Source organism: Vombatus ursinus, unplaced genomic scaffold (assembly GCF_900497805.2).
Source record: "Vombatus ursinus unplaced genomic scaffold, bare-nosed wombat genome assembly UNPS02014778.1, whole genome shotgun sequence".
In the NCBI taxonomy this organism is placed as follows: domain Eukaryota; kingdom Metazoa; phylum Chordata; class Mammalia; order Diprotodontia; family Vombatidae; genus Vombatus; species Vombatus ursinus.
Genome location: NW_020954556.1, coordinates 35,267,242 through 35,279,651, shown reverse-complemented (window position 1 = coordinate 35,279,651; position 12,410 = coordinate 35,267,242). Strand labels below are relative to the sequence as shown.

Here is a 12,410-nt window from a genome sequence, read left to right as displayed (position 1 = left end):
TCTCCTCCCTCAAGCTCTCTGAAACTCTGCTCCTTATGTAGGCCTGAGTAATCATTCTCTATGCTAATGAGGAGAGTCATATGCAAATGCCAGGCTTGAGCTCAAGGTTACAGTTGGTACATATTCTTTAATAGCTGCTATGGCAAACAAAAGTTATCACCCTGAAGATTAGCTGATAATGAGTCTCTCTGAGTTTAACTAGGCTGGCCATATGATCCAGATGAGGAAATTAAAGACAAGAAAAATGAAGAGATTTGTGTAAGGTCACAAAGGTAAGAAGTAGCAGACCAGGGATTTGAACCTAGGTCATTTGATTAAAAATCTCATGCTTTTGCCATTGTTCCATGTTACTTCCTGGACTCCCTTCCCATATCCCAATGTTTATGAGGCCTAAACTTTTAAGTCTTGCCAATTTGGTAGAACCTGTAAGAGCTTGTACTCCACTAGCCCACTAGCATTTTGAAAATTTTGAAAACCCAAGGTCAACTCCATGCCCCAGGAAAACATCAGAATGGAGCTTTAGTCAGTCAGGGAACAAACATTTTATTAACCATTGACTATGTACCAGGCAGTGTAATAAATGGCAGTGATGCTAGGAAAGGCAAAAACCTGGAACCTGCCCTTAAGAAGTCCATATTTTAATGGGAGGGACAACATGCAAACAACTCTGTACAGCCAGTGTAAATGGTAGGTAATCTCAGAGGGAAGGCACTAAGGGAGGGGAAAGAATTGTTGTAGAAAGTCTGAGGTTCTTTGTTATAAATCCCACAGTTAGAGATCCATTCCTTTGACTCCAGGCTTATATGCTATTAAAATGCAATACATCTGGCATAGGCAGTACCTAAGTCATAACAGACATTTTGTACCTTCCTGAGGATAAATTTGTAAGTTCCTTTGCTGAGAAAAGTTTGTTGTGGTGGTGGTAGTGGTTCTTTTTAAATATGGAGGAGAATGGTGATACTTGGAGAAGTGTATTCACCTATGAATGAGGATTAGGAATTTAACGTTAGAAGTCAAATTTAACATATTACACAAATTTCCTTTGGCCCAAGTTGTGACATTCTTTTTACCCAGGACGAGATCTTATATCATGACTTCTGTTGGCATCCCCAACATCTACTATAGCAATCTAGAGACAAGGCTTAAATTGTCCTTTTTTTTTTATAAATGAGGAATGACATGGGTAAATTCACACTGAGTTGATAATAGCATGAATAGAGGTCCAGTGGCAAGAATGAGAGCAGCAAAAAGATTAACTTTTACCAGAAGTGTGAAGACATACCTTGGGGCCCCAATAAAAGAGCCTTGAAAGCTCTTCCTATATTAGAGGAATTTGAACTTGATAAAGTAGACTACCAGAGGTGGGGAACCTGTGCCCTCGAGTGCGGCCTTTCTGTTTTACTGAACACATCCTATTATTAAGGGAATTTGTTCTGAGAAGTTTGGATTCAGCCAAAGGGCTGCACTTGAGGACCTAGAAGGCTACATGTGGCCTTAAGGTCACAGGTTACCCACCCCTGGTCTAGACTGAAGCAGGGTGCGAGTAGAGAAATCAGTTACTAGTGGCCTGGAATAGGAAGCTCATTCTCTCACAGCTGAATAGAGATGGAGAGCAAAGAGGCAAATTTAAGACATTTTGAAGGAAAGAATAAAACATTTGGTGAAAGACAGGATATAAGTGTAACATAGGTTGACTCTAGATTGACTTCCTTAAAGGCTAGACCTGTTACACTTTACTTCTCCCACAATGTTCTCTAGTATCCCAAGGATAATGGGTATCTCTCTTCTTTTCCACTGGCTTCAGCTCATACCGATTGTATTCCCCCATTGGGGGGGGGGGGCAATGACCAGCACACCTGTTCTATATTAAAACCTGGAATCCGGTTAGCTTTTAGAAAGGGATATTAGCAAAAGCAAATGTACCAACATTTTCCCCAGTACCTTGGGAGCGTATATCCTTCTATTCTACGTTGCCCAGTCTCTGAGGAGGGAAAGGAGATCAGGTTTACAATTTAGCTCAGTTCCTAGATAGCATTAGTCCAACCAAGTTCAAGTCCAAAGCTCCACTGGGATAGAGTTTTGGACTCTTTCAAATCAGAGCTTCCCTGATGGGCTGGCTACAACACTTAGCCTTGGATTCCTCAACTCAGTGGTTCATATTCTGCTCATGCACTAAAATGGAAAAGCACAAATGAAAGCGCCAAAGCCAAGGTCTCTTTTTTCAAAGCTACATGGCCCAAGGGAGGGGATGGAGGAAGTAACGGTCTCATTGGTTGTACTCCTTACCAGATTGTCTGATTTGCTGTGATTGAAGGAGTCCTTTATCTTCAGATGCAAATGTAGGCAGAAAAGCTCCAACCATGCTTAATTAGGCTGTTTTAAAGATGCAGACAGTACTGACTACTCAGATAATAGAAAAAGACTGCTTCTAATCACATATTAGGGTAACTCAGAATGGCCAGGCATATGCTAGTCTTCCAGTCTCCCAGAAGCATATCTTCAGCTTCTTCCACAAGGGGGCCATCATCTTAGGCAATTTGAGCAAATCTTCATTACAAATGAATTGAAATAAAAATAAAAGGATTGAAGCTATCAATTTTCTTAGATTTGGAGTTTAGAAAAAATGGTAGAAACATTAAAAAAATGAGACAATTGAAAAGTTCAACTAGTTTGGGAAAAAAAATGATTGTACTTCGGGGCATGTTTTACCTAAGGATTTGGCAAAGCGGCCAAAACAAAATATCATTCAACAGGCATTTATTGAGCTCTCACTATATACCAGGCACTGTGCTAGACAGGGGGTATATAAAATACAAAGAATGAAATAATCCTTGTTTTTAAGAAGCTTATGTATTAATGGGACAGACAACAAATAGAAATTATACACAAATAAAGAATGAATATAAAGATAATAAAAACAATATCTCAATAAAATTTAGTTAAGGAGAGAAAGCACTAGAAATTATGAGCATTGTGTCTTGAAGAAAGAGGGTATCTATAAGGCAGAGGTGAGAAGGGGGTTGAATCAAGGTATGAGAGATGGCTGGTGCATATGGAGTATCTTTTGGGTGGAACATACCAAATGCCAATTTGATTGCATCACAGAGTTCATAAAGGAAGAGTGATATACATTAAGGCTGGAAATACAGGTTGAGGTCAGGTTAGGAAGGACTTTAAATGCTAAACAGAGGATTTTTTATTTTACCTTAGTTCAACAGGAATTCACTATAGTTAATGGAGTAGGGGAGAGACATAGTTATATTTGTCCCTAAAGGAAATCACTTTGGCAGCAGTGTGTAGGATAGATTATAGTGATGTGAGTCTAAGGCAGGGAGTTTAATTAGGAAATAGCTACACTAATCTAGGTAAGAAGTTATGAAGACCTAAACTACAGTGGTAGATGTGTGAATAGAGAGACTTGGTTGGATTTGAGAAATACTGCGGAGATAGAAATGGCAAGGTTTGCAACTGTATGGATATGTGAGTGAAAGAATGCAGATGTAAGGGTAATGCTGGAGTTTATAAACCCTGTGAGATTAGAAGGACAGTGGTATGTTTCACAGAAATTAGGACACTTGGACAAGAATTTTGGGGAAAAGGCAATGAGTTCAGTTTTGGATATGTTTGAGTTTGAGATGTCCCTGTTTGAAATTCAGTTTAAAATTTCCTATAGGAAATTGGTGAGATATCCTGTAAGCAATGAGGAATATGGGTCCGGAGCTTTATCAGAGATGCGGATCTGGGAATCTTCCAAATACAGGTGGAAATTGAAGCCATGTGATCTAAAAAGTATTCTTATTGTGGACTAAATGGCCACTGAAGTACATTGTAACTCTGAGATTCTGAGTTTATGCAATATAAGAAGTACATAACACTGTTCTAGCCGCTGGGGAGATACAAAGATACATGAAGCATGTTACCTTTTTAGTTATCAAATAACAAGCATTTGAAATTAATCGATCCCTCCTACTCCTAATTCCCTATATTGAACATTTTTTTTTACAAATTAAAAACAAAGCCATAGATAGAGATAGAGATAGAGATAGAGATATACACACATATACACAATCTGGCAAAACAAATTCTCACATTAACCATATCCAAAAATGTACATATCTTTCTGTATTCTAAATTTATCACCTCTCTTTCAGAAGGTGTATCATGCTTCATTTTTATTCTTTTGAAACTACAGTTTATCATTACATCGATTAGAGTTTTAAGTTCTTTTGAAGGTTTTTTTTTCTTTATGATCTTATTAGAATTTTTCTAATTCTGTTCATTTTGTTCAGTATCAATTTACAAAGATCTCCCCAGGTTCCTCTTAAATCACTTATTTTGTTATTTCTTATGGAACAATAATATTCCATTATTTTAATTTATCAAAATTTATTTAGCCATTCCACAATAGAAAGATATTACTTTAGTTCCAGATTTTTACTGCCATGAAAAGAGTTGTTGTAAAGATTTTAATACATGGAGACCTTTTCTTTTTTCTTTGATTTTTTTTTTTTTTGGTTATTGCCATAGTGAGAGTATATGGTTGGGTCAAAGGGCATGTATATTTTAGTAATTTTTGTGGGGGTTAGTACATTTTATATTTAGTCTATTTAGAAGTACAAAGAAATATAAAGAAATTAAATATAAGATGGTTTAGAAGAGTGGGCATGAGCAGTTAGAGGGATTAAGCAAGGCTTCACGTAGAAGGTGATGCTTAAGCTGTGTCTTGAAAGAAGAAAGGTTCTATGAGGTGGAGATGAGGAGGCAGTGACTTCTAGATATGGGAGACAGACCATGTGAAGCCAGGAAAATAGGGAATGGACTGCTGTATGTGAAAAATAGAGAGAAGGAAATTTGGTCAGATAATAAAACATAGAAAGAAGAAAAATATATAATAAGGCTAGAAAAAATAGATTGAAGCCAGCTTGAGAAGGGTTTTAAAAGACAAACGAAGGAGTTTATACTTTACCTAAGACGCAACAGGGAGCCACTGGCATTGAATAAATCAGGAAATGCCATGGCAGCAATGGGTAGGATAGACCGGGATGTTGTAAGCCTTGATGAAGAGAGATCAATTAGGAGACTGTTGCAGTAATCTGGTTGAGAGGTGCTTAGGGCCTAAACTAAGGTGGTAGCTGTGTGAGTGGAGAGGAGGAGTCATATTTGAGAGATGTTGTAGAGGACGTAGAAATAGCATGATTTGGCCAATGATTGGATATGTGAGGGTAGGAATAGTGAGGAGTCAAGAATAAGGCCAAGGTTATGAACCTTCTATTGTGTTTATAATGCAGTTAAATACCTAAATTTTCCCTGTAAAAATGGTTATCTATCTTTCTCTCCCATCACACACTCCTAAAATTTAGTTTTTTAAACTCAAGGAAAGGGATTTACATTTATCCTTATTGCTTTTGAGCTTATTAAATTTGGCTCAGCATTCTAACCCACTGAGAACATTTGGAATCCTAATTTTGTCATGTGGTATTTTATTCTATCCCTCATGGCTTTGTGTCATCTGTGAACTTGCTAAGCATGCCAAGCTTGTCTCTCCAAACTTAGTTAGTCTGGCCCTCAGATGCCAGATATTCAACTCATTGATGGGCCCATATTTAAATAAAAAACACAAACTTGGCAGGAATAGCTAACAAAATAGATGACACTATTCCAAAGCATTTTAACAGATTAATGTATTAGGCTTAATCTAATAAAGATTAAATGGAGTTGAAGTTTCACATTTTGGTTCAACAGATTAACTATACAATTACGAGATGGGTAAGATATGTTTAGAAAATAGTTGTTCTGAAAAAAAAAAGTTTTCTTCAAGCTTAATATGTCATCAATGTGATGTGACAGCCAAAAAATAAAATATGTTCTAAGGCTGCTTTGAGAGATATATAGCTTAAAGGAATGGGGAAGTAATAGTCCATAGGTACTCCACCCTTATCAGACCTCATCTGGAATACTAAGACCATGTCATATGAAGAACAGTTAAAAGAAATGGGCATGTTTAGGCTGCAGAACAGAAGAGTAAGGGAGACATGCCATCTGTTTTCAAATATTTGAAGGACTCATGTAGAGGAGAGATAGGACTTTTTCTGTTTTGCCTTATAAGGCAGAACAAGGAGTAATGGCTGGAAGTTACAAATAAGCACATTTAAGCTTGATTTAAAGAAAAAAAAAACTTCCTAATAATTACAGCTATCCTAAAGGAAAATGCACTACCTGAAGAGGTGATGGGTTCCATCTCCTTGGAGGTCTTCAGGCAGAGGCTAGATAATGATATATTAAATATTTTATATTTGGGTTCCTTTTGTTTATGGTTTAGACTTCTGAGTTCTCTTTCAATTTTCAAATTTTCTGATGTTCTTTGAATCTTTTCTAGCCTTTTTACCCATACCAGAGCTTTAGCTTCCTTGGCATAGCCTTAGAAAACATAGGGCCACCCATCTACCCATTCACAGATATCAGGTACAGACACTTCTCTCACTTTATGTAAGTAGACCATTCCTCTGACTTCTGTATAAAAGGATGAATTTGCCCCAATATATTAGGAATGGAGGGAGGGAAGCAGGAAGGTGACCATCCCTCTATGGAGTGAGCCAGGACACTATTTGAGGACATGTGGGGATCAGGTAGAGAAAAGTGAGAGCAAGAGGAGGAACATACAGGGCTGGGGCCAGCTACATGGAGGCCTAGCCAGAACTAAGAGGAAAAATGTGGAGGAGGTGGGGCAGACTCATGGGAGCCAGATGCAGACACAGATAGGAGAGAACTTGCCAGATACACGGCCAGTGGGGTCAGACACAAGTGGTTTTCTTTTTCTGCAGTGGACATCTCAAGCCAAGCTCCAATCCAGCAGCATCCATTCTTTTGCTTTTACTTGGAGGTTTTTTTGTTTTGTTTTGTTTTAGAGTTGAGTTCTTTTAGTGTTTTGCTTGTTTTGTTTTGTTTTTTGGTGGTGAGGGGGTGAGAGGCCAGAGGGGTTGGAGGAGAGAGAGTGAGAGAGAGAGAGAGAGACAGAGAGAGAGAGAGACAGAGAGAGAGAGCATAGGACTGTCTAGTAAAATTAACATCAATGATTTTTTGGAATGTAAATTTCTTTCAGAATTCTTTATGTAAAGTTGAATTTGTATAATGTGAATTTATATAAAGCATAAACTGTCTATAGTGCTTATTGGATGTTTTCCAAAGAGTAGGTAATTACTGAGTTTTGAATGAATGAATTATTAATGAATATACTTAATACAATATGACATTATACTAAGGAACAATACGATATCAATGTTTTCTTATAGTGTGAGAGAAAGTCAGAAGTCAGAACTAAAGTAGTGGGAAATTTGTTATTTTGTTATAATAGTAATAGGTATAAAATGTATGTGCAGTGTTTTTGCCCATCTAGATTACGTGTGTACACATCGATCTGTCTAGACGTGACTTGCAGGAAGGCATCTCTAAGAGTCTCCTTTCTCTAACCTTCTCCAAGGAAGATTTCTATTCCTGCCAGGGGGAGAGCAGGAAGTTGGTGCCAAAGGCTGGCCTCTCTCCTCTCCTCAAAGAGAGGGTACTGCACTAGAATTATATCTTCTGCAATGTGAAATATTATTAGTCTGGAGGAAATACATTTTAGATTCAAACTGAGCCTCTGATTGCTATGTCCTGATGGGGAAGGGATGTCCCGAACTACACACACACACACACACACACACACACACACGTATATATCCAAAGCTTGATTTCCTTCTCACAAAATACATGAATACATGTAACAAAGAACAAATAAACCCATTTATGCAAGCTAATGGGAAACTTAAAGAAGAGAAGCTATACTGATGAGAATATACACCAGATGATACACAAAGTAAATCAGTTCTTCCATTGGGAGCAAGAAATCTCAGCTCAATTCAGAGAGAAAGAGTCTCAGACCTCATTCAAGAGGGAAATTTCCCAATCTTTAATGTAGTAAGCTGGGGAGGGGAACAGAAACAAAGTGCCATCTCCTTTACATGCTGGTTTCTTCCCAGAGTCTTTGTCACCTCTCAAGGACCTGAACAGAATCTGGAGCCATGTATCTTTTTTTCCAGACTAGAGGCCAGAACACTCTTCTTATGTCTCAAATTGTTGCTAACTCTGCCCCTCATGTAGTTGTGGAGGACTGAATGAATAATCAGTCTCCATCAATGAACAGAGACCCATACAAATGGGCTTTGAGGTGCTGGTTGCACAGGTAACACATAATCCTTTGAAGTTTACAAATTTTATATATATATATATATATATATATACACACACATACACATATGTACACACATGCATATGAATCTATCTACATCTACACTTATATCTATATCATCTACGTCTATATGTTTTATATCCAATTCAGTCCCCATAATAACCCAGTGAAGTAGGTGATATTTTACATCCATTCTGCAGATGAAACAACTAAGGCTGAAAGTGGTAAGTGACTTGCCCAGGGTCATGCAGCTAACAAGTGTCTGTGGCAGAATTAAAAAACTGATCTTTTTGACTCCAAATCCTATGCTCTATTGATATCTATCATCGACTGTATGTAACAGAATTAAGGAGCTTAACAGACATTTTCAAGAATGAATATAAATTCTCCAAGTAAGTTGATTGCCTTTGCTAGAGCAGGAATATAAAAATCTAATAACTTCACATCTTTTTTTTTTTTAACCATGATTTGACTGCCTTCACTGATAAGATAAAAAAATGCTTATTATGACAATGCTTATTACTTTTAAGTCAAAATCACTTTTATGTAAATACATGAAGGAAAGGAACTCTTCCCTCCATGTACTCTGCCTTCAAGCCAAGATGACCTATTTTTTTGCCACCTAAATTATACATTGCTCTCTTCTGCCTCCTTCCCTTTACTCATGCTATTACCTGACACTATAATGTTTTCTCTCCTTCCTTCTCCTGTTAAAGCACTACGTTTGGTTTTAAAATCAATATGAAAGCTCCTCTTCTAGTAAACTTCCTCGATCACAGCTGTGGGTAATGCACTCCCACTAAGATCTCATAGAGTGCTTTTGTATAGTGTATAATTGATATCTGTATCCAAGAATCATAAGGCTTAGAGCCAAAACTGAGGTTTTATGTTATCTTGTATCACTCCTTTTTTAATAGATGAGGAAACTAAGATCCAGAAAAGTAAAGTAACTTGTCCAAAGTCATATAGGTGGTGAGTGGAAGAAATGCTATTTGAATCTAAGTTCTCAAATTCAGGGGTCTAAATTATCTAAAAGTCCCAATTTAAACCTATGATCCTAAGGAAATAGAATAACAGTCTTAAAAAGTCAAAGTAATGCATTGCCCATATAGTGATCACTATATTATAAATTCATTTAGGACAGGGTTAACCATATTTTATCTTGAATTTAGATGCGGAAGGGTTTAGAATCTAAATCAGTTTATCATGAGGTATGATAAAGTATAACCATATGCTGATGAATATACATTCCCTAATGCTTAGCTACTTGAGCTAGAAGAGAACTTTAGTTTCTCCCATTTCTTGAAGAGAAGGAGGAGAAGTCTGGAAGTAGGCTACTATGTTAGAAAGATAGGCAAGGCTGGGCTGGGCTTTGGAGATAGCTAGTCACTTCTGCAGGATTCTACTGCCCATGGCTACCTAGACACCTTTGTTGTATGAATGGAGAGATTAGCACTGCCCTTGATAAGAATAGAAGAGATATAGTGGTTTTACAACACACATACAATTAAGTCATTCCACCTGCTTTGTGGCATCTAACCATGTTTGGGGTGTATGGGGTTTTCAGGGAGGACTAGAACCTCTGGTGTGAGGAGTTGCTGAGTCCCTTTCAGAAAGTGTCCTTTGGTGTCATCCACCTTTGGTGTCCTCCTTCATACAACTCTCACTTGTGGCTCCAAGAAGCTGTAGCGTGCACAGTGGCCACACCTCAGTACATTGTCTTGTCAGACAGGCTAAACCAGTTGCAGATAACCCAATAGGCCTTAAACCCATCAGTGAGTTAGGGAAATTTCTACTTCAAGCATGTGAAGACTCCCCCCTTTGGAATGAGCGGATAAGCACAATTTGTTCCGATAGTCAAGAAGGTAGTAGAAGCAGGCACTATGGAGCACTTAGAGCTTGGTCAGTCATCGAAGATGCCAAGGTCATTCACTACATCCTGGGCCATCACCAATCGTCCTGACTTTTGTCTTGCCACTGGACTTCAATGGTTCTGGAAGAGAGAGTGAAGCTGATGACTTTGCACAATTCTGTCTTACTTAAATCAAATTCATGTGCAAGTCAAGACATTATCTGTGATGTCATCGGTCCTCTTTGAAAACAAAGGTCAAACAACAACAACCCAGCACCTGTCATGTCTGCTCATGCAGCCCTATATTCTGGACTGATGCTATTGCTAAGACCAAGAACGAGATTCTCGAGTCTAAGCAAAGATTTAGCCAACACATGTGAAAGCTGCACAAAGTAGATGGCCATTCCTGTTTCTGAGAATAGAATTGTATAGACTCCTATTTTCCCAACCTTTTCACGCTTTTATTCTCATATCCCCAATCTTTATCTCTTAAGTTATCTCTTAAAAGTTTGTATTGCTTTCTTTTTCACCAAACTTTTTTTGTGAAGAAACTTGTTTCTCCAAGATATTATTTGCTGAAATATTGACTTCTGTGTGTTCTTGGGGGATTAAATGAAGGTTGAGAATGCAGGGAAGGATGAAATATGGCAAATAATACCATAGGAAAGAGAATTAGGAGATCTTTTGATCTGATGGATTGCTGATTTCATTGTCAAGAGAGAGAGGAGCTTGAATGATTTCCTTCTGGCCGTCATAGGTGCAAGAGTCACTTTAAAGAAAACCAGGCTTGGCTCTTCTTCAATGTGTTTATGTGGCCGCTATCAAAATATAGTAACCCAGAAATTAAAATAAATCAATAAATGAATGCCTATATTGATAAAGGAAATTTCCTCACCTGGGAGGTCTTTATACCAATAGAATCACAGGTCCTATTCATATAATACTTTTGAATTACATATTGCACACAAATTTGAAATGGTCCACAATTTATCTTCCTCTATGAGGCAGGTCTAATTATAATAATTTGAAATATTTCCATATTAATTTGAGGTTTACAAAAAGATCTCTTGTAATATAATTTAGGCTAACTGAATGTATAGCTGAACTTTTAAAATGGGCAATATGAAAGTCAGACGCAAGAGAGGCAAGGTAAGAAGACATTTCTCTTCAGAAGCATGAGTTGACTCCATTTCTTTGTAGGATAATTAGATGTGAGCTTTTTATGTTCCCCAAAGATTATAATTGTCCCTTGACTTGAGTCAACCTCAATACTGTGAAACTATTTTATTTTTTACACAATAACAATTTTCATAGACTTGGCCTCCCCTGAAGTAGGTGTCCACATCAGTGCTTCTGTGGCTTATGATATATGTCTCCTGATACCAGTGCTAATTTTAAGGCTTTCCTCTTTAGCTGAAGGTTCACACAACTATGTAGTCATCAGTTCTAGTCATTTCATTACTTGTGAAGAGACTGCTACTTAAAATAGATGCTGATATTCTCAGAACTATACCTAGCAATTTTTGTACCTGGGACAAGCAGCACAGAACCTGCCCTGGACAATCAATAGGAAATATATATTCAAATCAAGTTTGTTATTTGAAAATAATATAAAAAGCAATTGATAGATTCAGCTGCATAGGTAGGAGATTGTTATTATGGTGTTCACAAATGGGTGTGCTGCATAATCTGTTCTTCTAGCTTTCTATTTAATGGTTTTTACTAATTGCTCTAGGTATCAAGTTCCTGATTTGTAACTTTCTACGCTGCTGAGGAAATAAATATTTTAAATTTTGCTTTGTAGTGAAGCCTTGATCATTTTTAACCCTAGTTATGACTGGACATATTGGAATAGAGTAAAATTAGACTTTTATCTATACTGTGGGGATTGATTCAACAAGACAACAGCATTTTCTCTCTCTTTCCTTTACCCCCCAAAAAATCAGTCAAGCAACACTGACAGGTCTGTTATGGAGTCAGTTACATGACTTGGTGACTCAGGTCTTATCCTCCTCTAGCATTCACTAGGATAGTGGAAACTCCTTAGGTGTGATTAACATGCATGTCAGTAGCTCTCAAGGGACACCATGAGACTGGGACCTTGTGGAATTTCTTACTTTTCTGACTCACTGCCCCCCTCCCACCCCAAAGAGTTGGGAAACTTCCTTTCTGTCAACAGTGTGTTATCACTAAATGTCCTTGAAAGCACAAATGTTCACATAGATCAAAGAATGAACAGGTTTATTTATAGGTCAAAGAAGACAAATAGGGCTCACATTAAGCTACATGCGAAATAGTAGTGTCCACAAGTGATCAGTTCTCCCAAGTTGCTTG

At 37.6% G+C, this 12,410-nt stretch overlaps 1 pseudogene; it reads left to right on the top strand.

Moving 5' to 3' along the window:
• Positions 1-9,653: 9,653 nt before the first annotated feature.
• Positions 9,654-9,771, top strand: LOC114045569 (annotated as a pseudogene).
• The last annotated feature ends 2,639 nt before the right edge of the window (positions 9,772-12,410 follow it).